The sequence below is a fragment of the Pleurodeles waltl genome, chromosome 3_1 (assembly GCF_031143425.1).
Source record: "Pleurodeles waltl isolate 20211129_DDA chromosome 3_1, aPleWal1.hap1.20221129, whole genome shotgun sequence".
Taxonomy (NCBI): Eukaryota; Metazoa; Chordata; class Amphibia; order Caudata; family Salamandridae; genus Pleurodeles; species Pleurodeles waltl.
The window spans coordinates 1001451385-1001470775 of NC_090440.1; the positions used below are offsets into that span (position 1 = coordinate 1001451385).

General features: G+C 39.6%; 1 protein-coding gene across 1 annotated transcript in view; it reads right to left on the bottom strand.

Annotated features, from left to right (window-relative positions):
• The window catches only part of PLA2R1 (phospholipase A2 receptor 1), a 1061792-nt gene that overhangs the window by 287490 nt on the left and 754911 nt on the right, over positions 1 to 19391 (bottom strand). The gene's annotated exons all lie outside the window — the stretch shown is intronic.

A 19391-nucleotide genomic window follows, 5' to 3' on the forward strand; every position in this document is an offset into this window, starting at 1 on the left:
TATCTGGGCACATTCAACGACCAGAAGGGCTCTTACATTTTTAACTTTCCCTAGAGCTAGAGAAAGCTGGAAGGTGCCAGACTTTAAACTCTATTATCGGGCGGCAGCCTGCCAATATTGCCACGTTATTCAGTGAGCAAAGTGGGTGTGAAGAGGCAGTAATTTTTTCTTTGAATTACTACTGGGAACTGAAGCTCATGGTTGTTTCTGCATCAGGTAGAACCTAGCAAATTGAAAAAAGTATGGTTCAAGACTCTGCACAATATTTGTAAAGTATGGACATTACTTCAGAAAGAGTTAAGAATAGGGAAGGTTAACCACTATACGTCATTATATAAGAATCCACTATTATCTGATGCTTTCAGGGCCCCCCTCTGAAGGGTTGGGAGGACCAAGGGCTAAAGCTTTACCACTCATGGAATAATTTATTTTGCTGAGCTACGGTCTAATTTTGGGATCCCTCAGAAAGCCTTTTTTAGGTATCTTCAGATTCAGGACTTTTTTAAATCTGGAAGGGAGGAAACCCTTGGGGATTAGAGAAAATACAATTGCTGGACCTGTTTGTCCGGAGTGAACAGTGCACTATTAGCCAACTCTATAAAGATCTGAATATAAATTTATGTGATGATTTGGAAAGGCAAGCTGAGAAGTGGCAGACTAAGCTGGGATCTTCAGACTGCTCTTTTTTGGATTCACTGGCGTTAGGTCAAATGTTACTGCTATCTGCTAATTTACAAACCCAAAAGTACAAAACCATCTATGATCTTTATTATACACCTAGGAAAATCGCGAAATGGGAGGGGGGTGGTTGGAATCACCTACCCACGGTGTCAGCATCCTAGGGCTGATCTGATCCACATGTTTTGTGATTGCCCCAAACTAGACACATTTAGGACTGATATTACTAAGTTTTTAAAATCCTATTGCGGGATCAATATCATTCTAACTCCTCAACTCATTTTGTTGTGAGTACATGGTGCAGACGTTCCTTCCCCGTTCAGAAGTTTACATTTATTGCCATGGCAGTGGTTCGCTTATGTATCACCTCTGCCTGGCTTGATACTACCTTCCGACCTTCCATCAATGGCTAGAATGTTTGTTAGCTATATATAATCTGGAAATAGCTTCATACTCTAGAAAAGGCAAAAAGCATAAACTAACATATCCTGGCACCTATTACAGATTGGTGTAATAATCAAGATCTAGGCCCAAGCCCTTATGAGATGATATTATCAGATCAGGAAAGCCAATTGCTTTGAAGGCGGGTGTAGAAAGTATAATTAACAAAGAGGGGACATGCAACTGTATTTATCAGTTTACAACCCTTTTTGAAATGGGTATATAGGTTTTTAAAATAAGATGCCAAAAGTTTGTTATCACAGTCAAACCTGTGAAAAGTAGCTGTGACACGTTGATAGGGATAATAATTTGGGTGAATCTGCATGGTCAGAGGATAGGGAACTGAAAGGCTAAGGCCTTTTTTGGCAGAAAGTCCAGCCTCTTCATAGTACATCGGGGCAACGAGCAATGGCCAGATGATTTCCTTGCACTATTTGCACTTTCTTTGTGGATGAGGACTGTAATGTATGAATTTGTTTCTGATAAGTTGAGAGCCCACTTGTGGTCTAAAAAATGTATGACTATTCATGCAGGTTAATCTGCTTTATATGTATTTATTTATTGGAGTAACCGTTGAAATGTTACAATAGTCCTCTCATCTTGTATTGTTTTGATGACAAAAGAAAAAAATCAGCACATTGTTGAATTTAGCAATATAATATGCTCAGTAGTTACTCTCTTGATCACATTCCTTTTGTACCCTTCCTCAGACAGCTGTCAAGTGATTCTCTCACTACTCCAAATAGGAATAAGGGGACACAGGACATGCCTGACATGTTTCCCTTCCCATGTCCCAGCTAGCACAAACCTTTCAACAACAAAAAAATCATATTGCAAGGAGTGGGCAGAGTCTTGGGGAGGGCAGAGCCAAAGCTACTGGGAGTAGTGGTACAGGGGTGCTTCAGCAACCTTATAATAAATATGCTGCAGTTCACAAGCTGAATGAGCAACAAAGATGTCTTTAAATATTGTTGTTATCTTGTCATATTTCCTGTGAAATCAAAGACAGAGTTCTAATGTCAGACTATGGGCCTGATTTAGATCTTAGTGGAGGGGAATACTTTGTCAGAAACATGACAGATATCCCTTCCGACATATTACGATTCCATTATTTCCTATGGAGATCGTAATACGGTGGACAGGACATCCGTCACATTTGTGGTGGAGTATTCCATCTGCCAAGATGTAAATCAGGCCCTATGTCTTCTGATAGATACACTGTTGCTTTTTCTGTTAAAAGGGAAACAGCTGTTTATTTTTCTTTCTCCGAAAGTAAAGAGAGAAGAAGGGCTGTAGGATGTCACTTTTTTCTAACACACAACAACTTTTAAATACCTGTAAATTAACTGCACTCATATTTCAGGATATATCGGTAGTTATGAAGTTTGATGCAAGCAAATATGTTAACAGGATCAAATAAAAACAAAGGAATACCCTTGGTGATGCACAAAAGAAATGTTAATTGAAACCCAATTTCCACAAGTTTTTTTCATCTGCTCAATAGTTTTATCAGTAAAACTGTATGTCTGTGCAAATTTAGTGTTCATGTCAATAAGGGCTGCCTGTAAATGACAGCACACTACAACCACATAGTTTAATATGATTGCCACAGTATGCACAATAGTTCACCACCAGCTACATACAACATAATTACCACTATTCTGCTGAATACAATTGCTACACTTACTCTTACCGTGATGCTTGGATTTTCCAATACCTATGACTTTAGCGATGTAACACTGATGGCTGCACCTACACTTTGAAAATTGTTCCAGCACCACTAGGGCGAGGCCTCATGCTGAGAAGTACCTATGAGGCACTTTTGCCTCCTCGATCCCTGCCTGACCAACTCCCAAACCTTCTCCAACCCAAAAAAACCCCAAAACTTGTAGAGGCCAGTGCTGGTATCCTGGATGAACATCGTCTGTTCAAAGTCTTGAAAGTTGAACTGGAAATGCCCTCTTTGCTGTGGTTTCCAGCTTGTTTTGTCTGTTATAGTGTGATATCAGTTCCTCCCTGGGTGACTTATCAGAATGATTTGGAGTTGAAGTATCCAACAAAGTATTTATAATAGACTCTCCTAGCATCAGATATTGAAGATTCTTTTGTAACAAAAGATGACACTGCACATCCTCCCTCTCTCTCTGTAACCACTGTCATCACGTCTGCCAGTTACCTGAAGTTGAATGCTGTGTTTCTATTATGCATAGTACCATTTTGATCAGGATGTACTAGTCAGGTAACAACTTGCTTTAAGTGGTTGGCTAAAGTCCTCCTAAAGATTTTAATAATGGTGTTTTACATGGTAAGGGTGTATAGAACCTATGTATTTATAGGGCTTTAGGACCATTACTATGTGTGCCTCCTGCACAAATTCTAGGAGGATCCATATTTTGGAGTGCTTCTCCCAGTAACATCAGTAATTTACCTGCTACAAGTTTTTCATACAGTTTGTAAAATTCCTTTGTCAGTTCGTTACCCCAATGAGTTTTCTCCATGGTTAAGGTTTCCATAGTTGTCAGTAAAATTCTGCTATTTATATAACTTTCCAATCCTTCCCTCTGTTCCCTCATTTGTTGTGGGAGTGTAGGTGTCTCTGTTCAGTCATTCAGGTCTAGTGACAATTCAAACATCAAATATCTAATGAATGCATTTTTATGTGTGTAGCACATTTTCATAATATTCTCTGATGGCTCTGATTTCACATTTCAAGAGCCATCCTAGTGAAGGCACTCAAAAACAATTATAACATAGGCATAAGTATATACAAACATATAAAAAATGATGTAGTGAAGTAATTACGCAATTCCGATTAGGTAATACAACCAGTCCATGTGTAACAGATCGAGTTATTTCAAATTTTATTATAAAGAACAGTTCTCCCGAAGAAGGAATCACCAAAGTATCCGATCACTGAAGCTTCACACAATGATTTGAGACGCAAGACAGATCTTGAGATGCAATCAAGCCAACACGTGTTTCGTCACGGGACCAAAATCCCACACGACTTCTTCAGGGCTGAAAATTTCATAACTACAACATTTGAGTAGAGAACAAAAATTCCAGGTATCTGAAACGGGTAAAAATGCCCAATAATGTATAAGAAAAGAGAAGAAGGAGGAAAGTCTCATGAAAAAGGAAGAAAGAATAACTGAAAACTCAATCGTATTCCCTGTGGTTTGAGATCTCAGATTTTCCCTACTGACGATGACTTGGATGCTGACCTGTTGACTCTATGGGACAGTGAGTTGACGGCCAGCTCCATGAGACTTATGGACATTTTGATGATTAATGTGGATAGAAAGGTTGACCACTTACAGTCTGACATAGATGTTCTTGAGAAGGACATTTTGGATTTAAACTTGAAGGATGCCACTGAGAAAAACTATAAGATTTTAGAGGAAGTACTACATAAATTTCAAGAAGAGATTGCCCAAAGGAAAGCAAGGAAACTCAAACGAGATGAAAGGGATTATTTGACAGGCAGGGTCTTTACCTTTGCCAGCAAATATGATCACCTGGTTAATAATAATCAAGACTTGAGAGGGCCGAGTGTGTCTAACATTTCAGATTCTACCTCTATGAGCTCCTCAGTTACAAGTGACAGTGAGGTTGAAAGTGGGATGGGTACTTCGGTACAGAGAGACGTTATACCAAACAAGAATGTTTTTTTTACAGGAGTTGATGAGAATGAAACAGGACAAGTCCAATCAAAAGCAAAAGACTGCAACTACAGGAAGACTAGGAGGGGTGGAAGAGGGTCAGGTGGTAAGACCAAAAGATTCAAATGGTATAAGGACGAGGTCATGGGACAAAAGAACGTAGAGTTGGATGCATCTTCTTCTATCAATGTTATTAACTTTTCGAAACTTGAGCTTTCCTCAGGGGCCACCAGTCTGTTAGAGAAGGGTCTTAATTTTTGCCCCACTACTTTTGGTGATCCCTGCAGATCTAAGGTTGACCTCTATAAATTTGTCCGGAGATTGAAATAAAAAAAAATCTTTGTACATAATCCGGATTTGGGCACATTTTCAGTGACTCAGCCACCAAGGTTACTATTGAGTCCGTTATCCATAGAAGAGGTTCAGGACACAGCACTGGTATTATCCATTGCTGAACCTGAGGAGGTTCCTAACATTATGTCATGTGTACTGCAGGACTTAGAGGTAGCTTCAAATATCAGTATTTCTAGCGGTTTTAAAAATAAATCACGCTGGACACCGAGGACATCAACTCTTTGGATAGATTCTTTGACGTGGTGTGCAAGGACTTTGACAATTACTTATTGAAGAAAAGTAGATTTTTACGTTTTTCTAAAAATTTGAATCCTGATGAATTGGGGGCAATAAAATCGCTCCAACAAGAAAAGGAAGTAATTATCAGACAAGCCGATAAAGGCGGTAATGTAGTCATTATGAATAAACTGGATTATGACAATGAGATTTTGTCTCAGTTGAATTATGTGACGTGTTATGAACGTGTGAGGGGTAATCCCATTCTAACTCTTACTCACAAGATTAACAACAGGCTACTTGCCTGGCAAAAACAAGGGCTTCATAATAGGGACGAAAGTCTTTATCTTAAGGTACACCATCCCAGATTTCCTTGTCTTTACACGTTACCAAAAGTACATAAAAAACTACCTTTTCCACCGGGTAGACCTATTGTGTCTGGCATACTTGGCCCGATGGAGAGACTTTCCGAATATGTGGATTTTTTTCTACAACCATTGGTTTACAATCTCCCGTCTTTCATTAAGAATACCACGCATATCCTCAGTATTCTGAGCGATATAGATTGGGAAAGTGGTATGTTATTGGTCACGTTGGATGTTACCGCTCTCTACACATGCATTAACCATGACTTAGGATGTAGGGCTGTCCAATACTTTTTGAATAGGAGATCAGCTAGCCTATGGGAGCATACTGACATGTTAATTGAAATGATGGACTTGATTCTTACTAACACCTTTTTTCTGTTCAATGGGAATTGGTTTTGTCAAAAACAAGGTGTAGTAATGGGCTCCAAATTCTCCCCCTCATATGCTAATCTTTTTATGGGGTGGTTTGAGGACAAGTGGGTATGGGGCCCGGGATCTACTCAGTGGCAAACACATATTTTGTACTGGGGTCGCTACATCGACAACTGTTTCTTAATTTGGACGGGTGGTGTAGATAAGTTGATGGAATTTTGTGAGTTTCTGAATTCTAACACTATGAATGTGAAGGTCACGTATCAATTTAGCTCGGAGAGTATTGAGTTTCTGTATGTGGAGCTTTTTGTTGAGAATAACAAAATACAAAGTAGACTTTTCCTTAAGGCAACGGCATGTAACTCTATTTTGCATGCCAGCAGTGCTCACCCTGAACATCAGATTGTTTCCATCCCCTATGGTGAATTGGATAGAGCACAACGTAACTGTAGTTTGGACCATGAATTCTTGTGTCATGTAGCTGATATGGGGATGAGGTTTGCCAAACCGGGTTACTCCAATAATGTGATCAAGAAGGCGCAACAACGGGCCGGACAACTTAAGAGGAGTGACACTTTAAAAGTCAAGGAGGCTAACTATGACGATAAGCATTCAGACAAGGTTAGATTTGTTACAGATTATAATAAATCATCATTGATTTTGAAGAAATTTATGTTGAAACACTGGGATTTATTACTTGAAGATGAATCTTTGAAAGATGTGGTTCCTATGAAAGTACCTATATCCTATCGCAGAGGTAGAACTCTGAGGGATATTCTGAGCCCCAGTTTTACAGTCGCTACGCCCACTAAAACATGGCTCTCACCACGGGGAGTGGGCTTCTTTAAATGTGGTCGTTGTGGTGTATGCCGCTGGGCCTGCCATAATATTCATGAATTCTCTGCATGTTATCAACGGACTTACAAAATTACTTCAATGATTGACTGTAATACCTCGTTTGTTATCTATATAATACACTGTAAATGTCTTTGTATATATGTAGGTAGTACCATTCGCTCATTGAAGGTCAGAATTGGTGAACATGTCAGAGCTCTTAAAAACTGTGATGCAAGATATCCTGTTGTGGCACACATTATGAGTTGTGACTCACAGGATGTTCATAAAAGTTTTAAGTTTTTTGGATTCGAGCAGGTTCCCACGAATCCGAGAGGAGGCAACAGGGAATTGGCTCTACGCAGGAAAGAAGCTTTATGGATTATGAAATTGAGAGCGGTGGAGTTTGGATTGAACTCTGATAGGGAGCTAGAATATTTCTTGGGTGATTAATCATTGACTTCAATACTTACCATAATATGTGATTGGATGCTCTATTTTATTGTATATTGTTTTCCTTCTTTTTATTTTCTAGGCTGCTAATGATGACCTACTGTTCTATATACAGTCAATGTTATGTGTAATGTTAGTTCGTATTATACAACTATTGTTTTCTTTTCTCCACAACATTTGAGTTGATAGCCTAAATTCACTCTTATGATTATACATGTATAGATACTCATCTATATAGACTTATAGATTGGTATAATTATTATTTACGGATCAGTCATTCTTTTATTTTATCTTATTCTTTCTTGAACAGATATATCCTTGGGTTTTTCCTTCTTTTTCGTTTTATGCTACGGGGGTGTGGTTCATTCTCCATTTTTTTAACTTTCTGATATGGGTATTGTTATTTGCCATTAATCTGCTGTACATTGTCTTTCTCTTCCGTTTACTAGCTGTTTTGTTTTTCTTGATACTATGGCTATACGCTAGGTGTGCACTTGTCCTCTTTCCTTTTCCATGGTGGTGGTCTTTTGTCTATTCCTATTTAATACAAGGCTTCATTTATACTTCCGCTTGCTAGTGACCGCGGGCAGCGTATGCGCGGTCGCTTGGGACGCACACCGGGTGCCGGTTACTTTGCTTATGATATTTGGTAAGTCAGGACTTGGTCACGTGCTTTTGACATGGCGCCTTTTTGCTTTACTGTGATACACAACAGCTAAGGGTTTGTTGTTTAATGTGCAGTTTGGAATGTTTTTCTCTTTTTACAGTGTTGTGGGGGATTTAATCCATGTGATCTAATTGAGTATATGGAATTTATAATACGGACACTTTGGTTTATTCACGAAGGAGCTTATTCAGGTATACATACAAATTACTCTCCAGTTTTCTTTAACGGGTCTGGTGATGGTTTTAACACTATTTAGGGTGTTGGTCGTTTTTCTCAACATGTGTGTCTATACTTTATTTAGTTTGACCCGACCGTTGACTTCGTGACTCTATTGTTTTTGAGGGAATCTCGCTTTACCATGATGTTACTGCTTTCTCCTTTTGAGGTAAATGTGAGCGATATAGTTAGCTATTTTGCTGAATCTTACGTTCGTCTATATATTTTTATATTTTTATATTTTCATTGGATATTACACATTACCCTCTGGGTGTTCATTATATAATGTTTTTATTTTTTTTATTTTTGTCTGCATGTTCTACCATTAAGTTTTATCTGGTTCTTGCCTAAGATATTTTGAGTGCTCTTTCTCGGGTTTAACTTTTAGGTCCACTATTTTCAGTGCACATTTTTCATTGGTTTTAGATTTTGGTCTTGTGCACCAAGGGTCTTTGGTGATCTTTTTGATTCGTTCTGTAGCACACTTCAAAACGTATGTCTTTTATTCTAGAGATGCTCGGGTGTTCCCGGTGTTTTTCAGTTATTCTTTCTTCCTTTTTCTTGAGACTTTCCTCCTTCTTCTCTTTTCTTATACATTATTGGGCATTGTTACCCCATTTCAGATACCTGGAATTTTTGTTCTCTACTCAAATGTTGTATTTACGAAATTTTCAGCCCTGAAGAAGTCGTGTGGGATTTTGGTCCCGTGGCGAAACACGTGTTGGCTTGATTGCATCTCAAGATCTGTCTTGCGTCTCAAATCATTGTGTGAAGCTTCAGTGATTTGATACTTTGGTGATTCCATCTTCAGGAGAACTGTTCTTTATAATAAACTTCGAAATAACTCGATCTGTTACACATGGACTGGTTGTATTACCTAATCGGAATTGCATAATTAGTTCACTACATAATTTTTTATATGTTTGTATATACTTATGCCTATGTTATAATTGTTTTGGAGTGCCTCACATAGGTAATTTTAGTGTTTTGTTTACTTTGTAAATGATTGAGGGATGGGTGTGGTCCCTTGTGAAGGCACCATTTAGTGACCCTGTGGCCAAATATTTACCCTTGAGCGACCCTCTTTCCCACTAATCTGCACCCCTTCTCTTTGGACAGCCTGAGTTGTCACCTTCCTTATGAAAGAATTCCCTCACATCACTTTCCATAATCTTTTTGCTTACAGTGACCTTACTCAGTCCAAAACCTTGTATCACTACTTCTTTCACATGCCATGTTATATCCTTCGTCATGCAGGATTCATTACTGGTTTCAAAATAGTTATGTACTCCATGTCAAAATACCAGTTCTTATAATATGTTACAGGTCCCTTGGCATGCATGTATGCTATCATAAGGGAGGTGTGGTCAAAATAGATCAGCTATGGTGCTATGAACCTTTGTATCTGCTAAGACACCCCACTAAAACTAACAATCAAACACATCTTGCATACAGCCCATGAACAGAAGAACGAGTGGGGGGTATTCCAGTGTGTCACCATGTTGTGCTTGCCATATATGTATGAGGTTGGGACTTTTTATAGACTTGTGTTTTCAATTTTGTGGCCTCATGGTGAATGTCTATGAGAATGAGTGTCCAAAATAGCACTAAAATCTCCCACTCACAATATATAAGCATCAATGTATAGAATGCAAATATGCAAAGTTTTGTGGTGAAAAGAACTATCATTCATTGTGGGGGCATGGACACTAAGGGCTTGATTTAGATACTGGTGGCGGGGTTACTCCCTCACAACGGTGACGGATATCACCTCCGCCAAAATCTAAATCCCATTACATATAATGGGATTTAGTTTCTAGCGGAGGGGATATTCATCACCGTTGTGACGGCGTAACCCCTCTGGAAATATCTAAATCAGGCCCTAAGTGTGCCCACTTTCTTGCCATCTCATTGCGTGTCCTAGCTCCAGGCACATTATTTTACAATTCAATTAATTGGTTCTTCTGTCACATTGTTATTTGTTATTATTAGTTATTTTTTCCAGAAAATATATTTTTCTGAATAACATTCAGCTCAGAGCAAACTATCTGCCATCTACTTACATAATGTCCTCACAATGCACAGAGGGCATATTTTTTAGATGCTGTTAAAATATCTGGTCTAAATTTCCAGGAGAAGCAGAAGTCTTGGATGCTAAGTCCATATATAACTGCCTGAGGCACCATACTCTTTACTGGGGCAGTGCCAGACTCACTCTCACTTCATTGGCTTAAATGTATTTCAAATTCCCAGAAATGAGCTATTACACAACATCCTCCAAGTGAAATACCTCACCAGTGACAGCAAATGATATGTCCTAGTTCTTTGTAACAAAAGGATCATGAGAGCAAGATATGTTTCAATGGCTGAATTTACTTTATTCACATTGCCAACAATTCAATGCATAAAAGTTAATATGCACACTTATTTGAAATATTTACAGTTTATATATTTTAGATGTAGCATTTCTTGCTGTTTTTTTTTTTAGCTGCATTAATAATTTTGGTGCTAGCCTCCAAACACTTGTCTCTCCTCTGACAATACTCAGTTTTTCCTGATCTAGCCGACTGTCCTTCCTTTTCACTTACCTGGATTTGATGTTAAGCAGACTCACCCTTCTGACGTGGCTCTTTTCTTTACTCAGCGGGTTGTCTCTTTTGGAACTCCTCTTACTGATATTTCAGATATTTCTTTAGTGTCCATTGTTATAAATGCTTTTCCATAATAAATCTAATTTTATAGTACAAGATCCCATAGAAACAGAAGACTTTCAATTGTATATAAACCATACTCAACCTTCCAGCTAAATTCAGGATGTTAGAGAGTGGGTAGGGGCATATTTAGAAGAAAGTGGGGCATCAGCTCTGATGCACCACTTTTCTTGCGTCACCTTGCCCCTCTTAACATCACCATGGTAGTGCTGCATTTAACCTACAGTGCACAATGGTGCACGTTAGCACAATAGCATCATAATTTATGAAGCTATTGTGGCACTTTGCTAAATTGGCATCATAAATTATGACGCTAGTCCAGCAAAGCACAGGGAGGCCCATAGATTATAATTGGAGAGTCACTTTACCACCTGGCCTGACCAGGCGTTAAAAATCATAGAAAAGATGGCAAAGTGAAATCTTGTAAATTTCAATGTGACATTTTTTTGGGCCTCCCTGTGTAGGAATACCCCCCTTGCATACATTATATCTGGCACTTGTTGTTACAAAACTTTGTAAATATGGCGCACGGTGGGGGCCTCCATAGCTTAAAAAAATGAAGCTAAGGTGACACAAGGAGGCACAAGAGGCTTGTAAATATGCCCCTTAGTCTCCAGACATTCACAAGATCATAAGGCAGTTTCACGTAAGCAAGCTGAAACATCTAGGGGCAGATTTATGAAAAGTGGTGCTGCACCTAGTACAGTGCCACTTTTCTTGCACCCCTTAGCACCCCCCTGACGCCACCATGTGTGCGCCATATTTAATATACCGTGCACCATGATGCTAGTTAGGAAACTATTGTCAGAATTTTTTACACTAGTTCAGCGCTTTGCAGGATCAGCATCAAAAAATTTGACGCTAATCCTGCAAAGCACCCAGAGGACCATTGAAACCAAGAGAAACCTCCTTCGAACGCTTGCTCTGAGCAGGCATTAACAGTGCTGATTTCTTTGCACCATTTTTTTGGCCCTCCCAAAGAGGGAATGCCCCTTTGTATACATTATGCCTGGCACAGGCATAATGTAGTACAAAGGGTTACAAAGTGATGCAATTCATACATTGTGCTACTTTGTAAATTTGGTGCGCCAATTTTGGCCCTGTTCGCCACCATTACCATTAAATAATGACACTAATGTGGCACAAGGAAGGGCTAAGGTATTAGGGGCTCTTAAGTCTGACCCCTAATATTCTAATCTACATCTACATCATACCCTAAAGTAGAGGGATATATGTGGCAAAAGCAAAAAGAACAGATGATGGATGGAATATTAAACAGTGTAAACATTCACCCCCAGTCACAGATCTGGGTTTAATCCATTGTCTTTTTTTGCTCACCACGCCACCCCAGTTTGGGCCCAGCCATATGGAAATCAGTCTTAACCCTACTCCCCATTGGAACAGCCCAGTCCGAACTGCCAGGCCAAATCCTCCCTGGACCAGAAAGTAGGCATCCAGGGACAAGATATCAGCCCTCAGCAGCCAGGCTAGCTTGAATCATGTGGTACAGTGAGCACAAGACCCACGTCTGGGTATACCCTTCTCACTTACTGTGACAAACTCAAAAACTGGAATGGCATGGCAAGCAAAAAAAGCAATGGATTCAAACCAGATCTGTGAAAGGGGGTGAATATTTGAGTTGTTCAGCGTTCCGTCCATCATCTGTTTTTTTAGCATATCTGTGACCTCCTGAAAGAATCATAGCTTTCATTTATCTCACCTGGGCTTTCTTTAACGTTGGGTGCTGAGAAGCACCATAGGTGTATAAATGCTATTTTCTCCATTCATTGAGTGCAAAGGACTGTGTACCAGCTTATCACTGGACCATCTCTTTAGGTCAAATAAAATTTAACAAAGAGATGGTTGATATTGGGCTTCATATCTAACTAAGTTAAGACTGACCACAATCGTCATACTTTTCCTGCTAGGAAAATATTATTCAAACTAGTGAAATGACAATTCCTGGTTTATTGCCAACAGTAGTGGTATTGGTGCCTTTGCCTTTATGCCACTCATTTTATCCACAGAAGGAGCATAGCCTTAATTGCCCATTGCTCTGTCTTATGATGGTGGGTTAACCATCTTAGTTGTGGGATTGTTCATTATAGAAAGTGCCAATGCCTAATTTGAGACAGTGGTTGCCTGTGGGAGCAGCTAGCACGTAGTTTTGGGGACCAGCACTTATTTTTCTGCATCAGATATTTACTGAGAGCAAGAGGGAGCAAAACACACAGATCACAAAGATGGCAGGAGAAAAACAGAGAAACTGTGACAAAGGGAACAACTAGGAATCTACTGAAGTGAGATAACGGTGCAGGGAATGCATCGTAGTGGATTAAAGAGGTTTGAGGTAGATTTAGGACTATGTATCTTTAGCATTCAGTGCAGTGACATTTAATTGTGTCATCTGCAGGCGCCTGAGCAGAGCCCCGGCCTTTATTCTGTTCTTAAACATTTTTTAAATTAATTATATATTTGGGCAGCTGTCAATTAATATTTTCCAATTTTAGTAAAATTCTGATTTTAGCTACAGCTAGCAGCACATACGCTAAAATTTAATATGAGATTTTTCTAATTCCCGGGATATGATTCTGCATCTCTGGTTTGCCATCACACAGCAGCTACTTTAGAAGATAAGACATCCCTTCAACAAGAAATGGAGAGCACAAAAGAACATCGTCTGTGGCTTTCCCCATCCAAAATGTGAGCTGGTCCAGACCCCCTGGAGATCGATGTCAAAGGCACCATCCCTAAATAGATGCTTTCACAATATCCAAGGTTAACGTATTATTTTAAATAAATTGTAAATATTCATATAAGAGCTCACTGTGATACAAGATTGACATTTGTTTACCTAGTCTACCTAATAAAGTTTTGAGAGGTTACAGACTACACAGAGGTATCCTGATAGAGCTGAACCAGATGCCTTCAGAATGGCTGCCTCTCTGCTTGGACCATTGCCCACTTCTCAACGAAATATTGATGTGTCCGCATTCCCATAAGTCCAAAGGTTGAAATTAAAATTTACATTAGCATTTCATTATTCCCACATGTGTCTCATGATCAGTAGTCTTAACTCTTACATTTCATGTACACCTACACCAGCTCAACAGCTGAATGTCCAAGTTCCCGCGATAGGGTTGAGTCTTTCTGTTGCTGTACCTCTTCTAAAAGATTGAGGCGAACAATTGAAGTGCTGCCCACCTGTTATATGTCCTTTAGCAACATTAGCCCAGCTGCTGCTTTTCCATCCTGTTGTACACATATTTTCTTGTTCTTAACTTGATAAATCTTTCATTGATCCCTAAATTACTTAGCAATGTACTGCTTCGAGACTGTGGATGCCTTACTCTTGTTACTTGACCTGCACCCTTGTCATGCATTTTCTTTTTCAGCCATTTGTTCATCTATGCCCCTCAATAAATGTCAGATAATTAATCTGAGTTTAGTCTGCAGAAAGATCAAACAGTCACTAAGTATTCCTGTTTTTCCTACACTGTACTTATCTATGTACATGGATTGTGCAGGTAATAAAGCATGTAGTTAGAACATGTCTTGAGTCTGAAAATATCTTCATGAAAAATACTATACTTTGTTCAAGCAATTATTATTATGCTGATCACCTTACCAGCACCACTTTATCCAAGAACATCTCCCCCTACATCACTTTCCAACAACTTAAAATCTCAGGTCTGTCAAGGTGGCAGATGAAAATGAAATTTGATATTACCCTAGGACAGTTTCATGTCATGCCTGAATCAACTGACCACCTTCAGAATGGTGTTAGTGTCTCAGTGGGCCCCCACACATTTCCAATTAAGTCATCCACTGATTCCCACTCCAGTTATTGCTATCCTCAAATGCAAAGTGGTACATGCAGACTCAATATTCTTTCCTAGAAGAACTTGAACTAATACATGTTTCTTCACTCTCCAAGCAAGGGATGCTACAGAAAGATAGGCACAGAAGAGGAAGAACACAGATGTGAAGCAAAAGCACCTGTTGAGTTATACCAGTGCTCTGGGACCACAGCTCCATATCTAACACCCCATGAATTAATGGAGTGCTCCATAATCTGACCCTAAATTATTCATCATGTCTCAACCAAGCCAGCATCCAAAATTAATATATGCAGTTCTAATTAATTGGTGCAAAAATAAGGCATCAGACTTTTCTACATGTCTTTTGCAGAATACACTAGCAAAGAGGAGGAAGGCTGACACATAGGTGTCAATATTGATTGAGTGCCCCTTAGAACTCCAATTGCTTGGCCTTCAATGTTTTCTCACACCACACTACACCATGCTGCACACTTGTGCAGCTGAGATTTGGCTGTTACCTTTGCATCACAGTGATGATCTATATGTGACAGAATGTACACTATATTGTGTGAAGTGTTAAGTAGTTAACTGTAAAGTGGTGCATTCACTGTAGACTAGTGATTTACTGTGATGCGGTATAGCTATTTTAATCTAATTATAATCATTGAACTTGATTCCATATGCTTCCTAATGATGATAAGATATAGTTTTCACTGAGACTATAATAATGCATTTATTTATGCTAATGATTTAAATATTGCATACTAATGTTGAAAATTGTAGTTCACCATCTTGCTTATTTACATGTACTAACAAGTTTGTTTTTCAAATTTACTGTAACATGAATATTGACAAGATTTATTAATGATGGAATTACAATTATAATGTTTATGTGTGCTTTGCTTAACAAGAATAAAGGGTGCCATTTTAATTCTATTCTGTTTAGTTAGCCATATTGAATTACTAGGCCTTGAACTTCCAGAGCATGAGAAAACTGTTTTCTTTTGCTAACATATCATTTCTTTATATATGCTGTTCCAATAAAATGTTAGTTAGGAAATAGATGTGCTATTGTTTTTCCGATAGGGAGCTTGAGAAAGTAACCTTGAAAATGGTACATCGAGAACCAAGGAATGTAAAGAAGGACCCAATTTGTTATTCGTTGCAAAGTCACACAGGAAAGCACAGATGGATGCCTTCCCATGATGGACTTCCAAACTTTTCCTGATGTTGCAGATAAATGTCACATGATGTGCTGTGATTGGACAATGAAATCTTTCAATTCATATGGTGTTACAGATAGACAAATCACCGTTCATGTTGGATTTTAATTTATTGTTTCCAGTTGGATTTGCAGCACTCCCTTTTTTCCTTGAACATTGAGAGATACAGACCTCTTAGCCCTTGCCCTGCACTTTCCCAAATGCTATTAGAAAAGCCTTAGGCTTAGGGCCTGATTTAGATTTCTAAGGCATTTATATTTTGGTGGATGGGACATCCATCACCATTGTGGAGGAGTAACCCGTACGCCGAAATCTAAACCTGGCCCTTAGATTTCTTCTGACCCCTTGAGGAGACTCTTGCCCCAGCTTTTGAGTTGCTGACACTTTCCCTGTTTACCTTCCTTCTGTCAACCTTAGTCAGGTTCATTTTGCCCCAGATGTCATTATCCCAAATTCTTTGTGTCCTTTATACTTTTTGTCCCCATGTTTTGTAGCACAGTACATGTCTTAACTGTACATGCTTTAACTGCTGGGTGGAAAGCTGCATGTAGCTTCCGTATGTCTGCTTAAGACGGCTTTAACTTTGGCATTAATTCCGCTTTGAATCAACTTGCTCCAGTGGTGACGAGGACTTTGTTAGTTAACAAAAAAAAAGCTGTCCTTGTTACAGTAGGGACATTAAGCTTTTACAAAGGAGATATCGCCAACAAAGAGGCGATGGAAGTTAACTCCCAATTTAGTGGAGAAGGATAAGTTGAGAATAGTCCTGAAGGTCTATAAAGATGCTTGCTTTGAGACCGAGTCAGACTATTGTACTGCTAGGATTAAAAGTGCATCCAACTTCCCGAGATAATTATTTAAGGTGGTTCAGGCCTTGACTACACCCCCTCCTTCCACTGAGGTGGAAAACTCGCAGGAATTTGGCAATAAAGCGGCATCCTTTTTTTAATCCAAAATCCTACAAATTCACTCAAACTTTTCGCACTCTGTTGAGATGCAATGTCCTTCCAATGTCTTGAACTCCACCTCAGACATCGACATTCCACTGCTTACGGATTTTCAGCCATTACTGCCTGACAGGATCACAGAACTTCTAATAGGAATTAAGTCAGGCTCCCCAAATGATCCCTGCCCACCCTATATTGTACAGATGGTTCCTGAATTAGTTGCGTCGGCGCTTGTGCAAGTCTTTCAGGAGGTGCTATCTTCTGGAGTCTTCCCCCCATCTTGGAGGGAAGCAACCATCATCCCTCTGAGAAAGAAACCGGACCGAGCATCGCATGATCTGAACAACCTAAGACCGATTTCCCTACTTCCCATGTTGGCTAAATTTTTTGAGAAACATATTAACCACCAGCTATCTACTTTTCTTCAACATGCAGGTAGCTTAGATTGGTCTCAACATGGATTCCTTTAAGGCCCAGAGTACCGAATCAGTGCTTCTGATGACCTCTGACTCTATAGGCAGGCTGTTTGACGAGGGACAGGGTGCAGTCTTGGTCCTGTTGGATCGTTCTGCTGCATTTCATAACATTTCTCCTCAGATTATGGTATCTCGACTCTATCAAACAGGGAATTAGAGATTCTGCCCTTAAGATTTTGGAATCCTTTCTAGGCGATAGACCGATTACAGTGATCTGGGCCGACTTTAAAGCTCCTGACTTGTGTCTGCCATGTGGGGTCCCTCAGGGCTCAGCTCTCAGCCCTACTCTGTTTAATGTTTATGTTGCCCCTTTGGCCAAACTGATCCGTTCGTACAGCTTTATGCCTACTTCTTATGCGGATGACACCAAACTGATCATTCCGGTGTCCAGGAACAACTGGGTGGAAGTGGCTGGTCAGTTTTGTAACTGTATGTGTGAGATCAATCCCTGGATGATTCAGAATTGGCTAAAGTTTAACAGCAACAAAACAGAAATTGTGCTTTTCGGATCCAGCAGTGAGGTGTGGAATTCCTGATGGTGGCCTTCGGAGTGTGGGGGGCTTCCCTCTCCTATCACTGCCACCAAAAATTTGGGAGTCATCTTCGATAATTGTCTATGTTTTAGGCCTCAAGTAAACGCAATGGTCAAAACTAGCTATTGGACCTTAAAAACATTGAGGAAAATCCTGACATTTCTGCAGCAGGAGGAGAGAGTGACGGTCATTCTGGCTTTGATTATTGTAACTCTCTGCTGCTGGCCTGGATAAAATGTCATTGAGTAAGCTCCAATTGATCCAAAATATTGCTGCCAGATTGATTTTGGATTTCCCTCGCTCGGCCTCTGCCAGCAGCAACCTAAAACGACTTCACTGGCTTTCGGTCGTGAATCGGATCATATTTAAAACTCTATGCTTAACGTTCAAGGCTGTACATGGAGGAGGATTAGATTACTTAGCAGATAGACTACGGTGGTACAGCCCTTGTCAGGAACTTAGATCTAAAAATGCTCACTTGATTCATGTCTGTCACACTCGTAGGGCAAGATGGGGAGACAAAGCTTTCACAGCTAAGCACTGGAATTCGCTCCCTTGGGACATTAGGAAGGAGGATAACTTCCTGACTTTCAGGAGGTTGGTGAAAACCTGGCTGTTTCCTCGTTAATTGGTCTGGCTCTGCATCTGGGTCTCTCTTCGGACTCATACTGCACTCTTTTTAGCACTTTGATGCTAAAACCGGAATGCGCTTTAGAAATACTTCAATACAAATATAAATGTCAATTAGTGACTTGCAAATTTAGGGGTTTCCTTAGCTAAGCTAACTCAGGCAACTCTTAGATTGCCTTCATGTTCAGGAGAGTGGGTCAGCGTATGTTTTCCGAACATCAAGTTATTATTCTGTTATTTCGACATGCCCTCATCAAGTGTATGGTGTGCTTGGTGTTAGTGTGCCTACAGTTCCCCTGTTTAAGCAATCCTTTGGAAATACTGAGAGTCAGCAATAATAAATTCAGTGTATATATATATATATATATATAGTATATTGCTTGTAATAAAACCCTTTAACTTTATTTCTAACTTGGGTGTTCCTTCTGTGGCCAAATTGGTCATACTGTAAATTTAAATGTTGATTGAATTGTGATGTTTGATTTTGTCCAACCCCTTTGCTGGGGTGAAAAGACAAGTCAACTCGTTTAGAGCATACCTGAAATGCTCCAGCAGCACCAACCTAAAGAAAGATATACATTTCCTTGCTCCTTTGATTGACACCATCAGAACCCCACATTAGAAATAAATCTGACAAGATCTAAGTACATTAGTATTAACTTGGAAATCAATAACAGGGGCAGGATATTCATAAATACCCCGGAGTAACCTCCCCATAGTTTTTGTCTCTTTAGTTTCCAATTACTTAGCTGAGAAAGATCCAATGAGAGATTACTGGGCCACTAATCA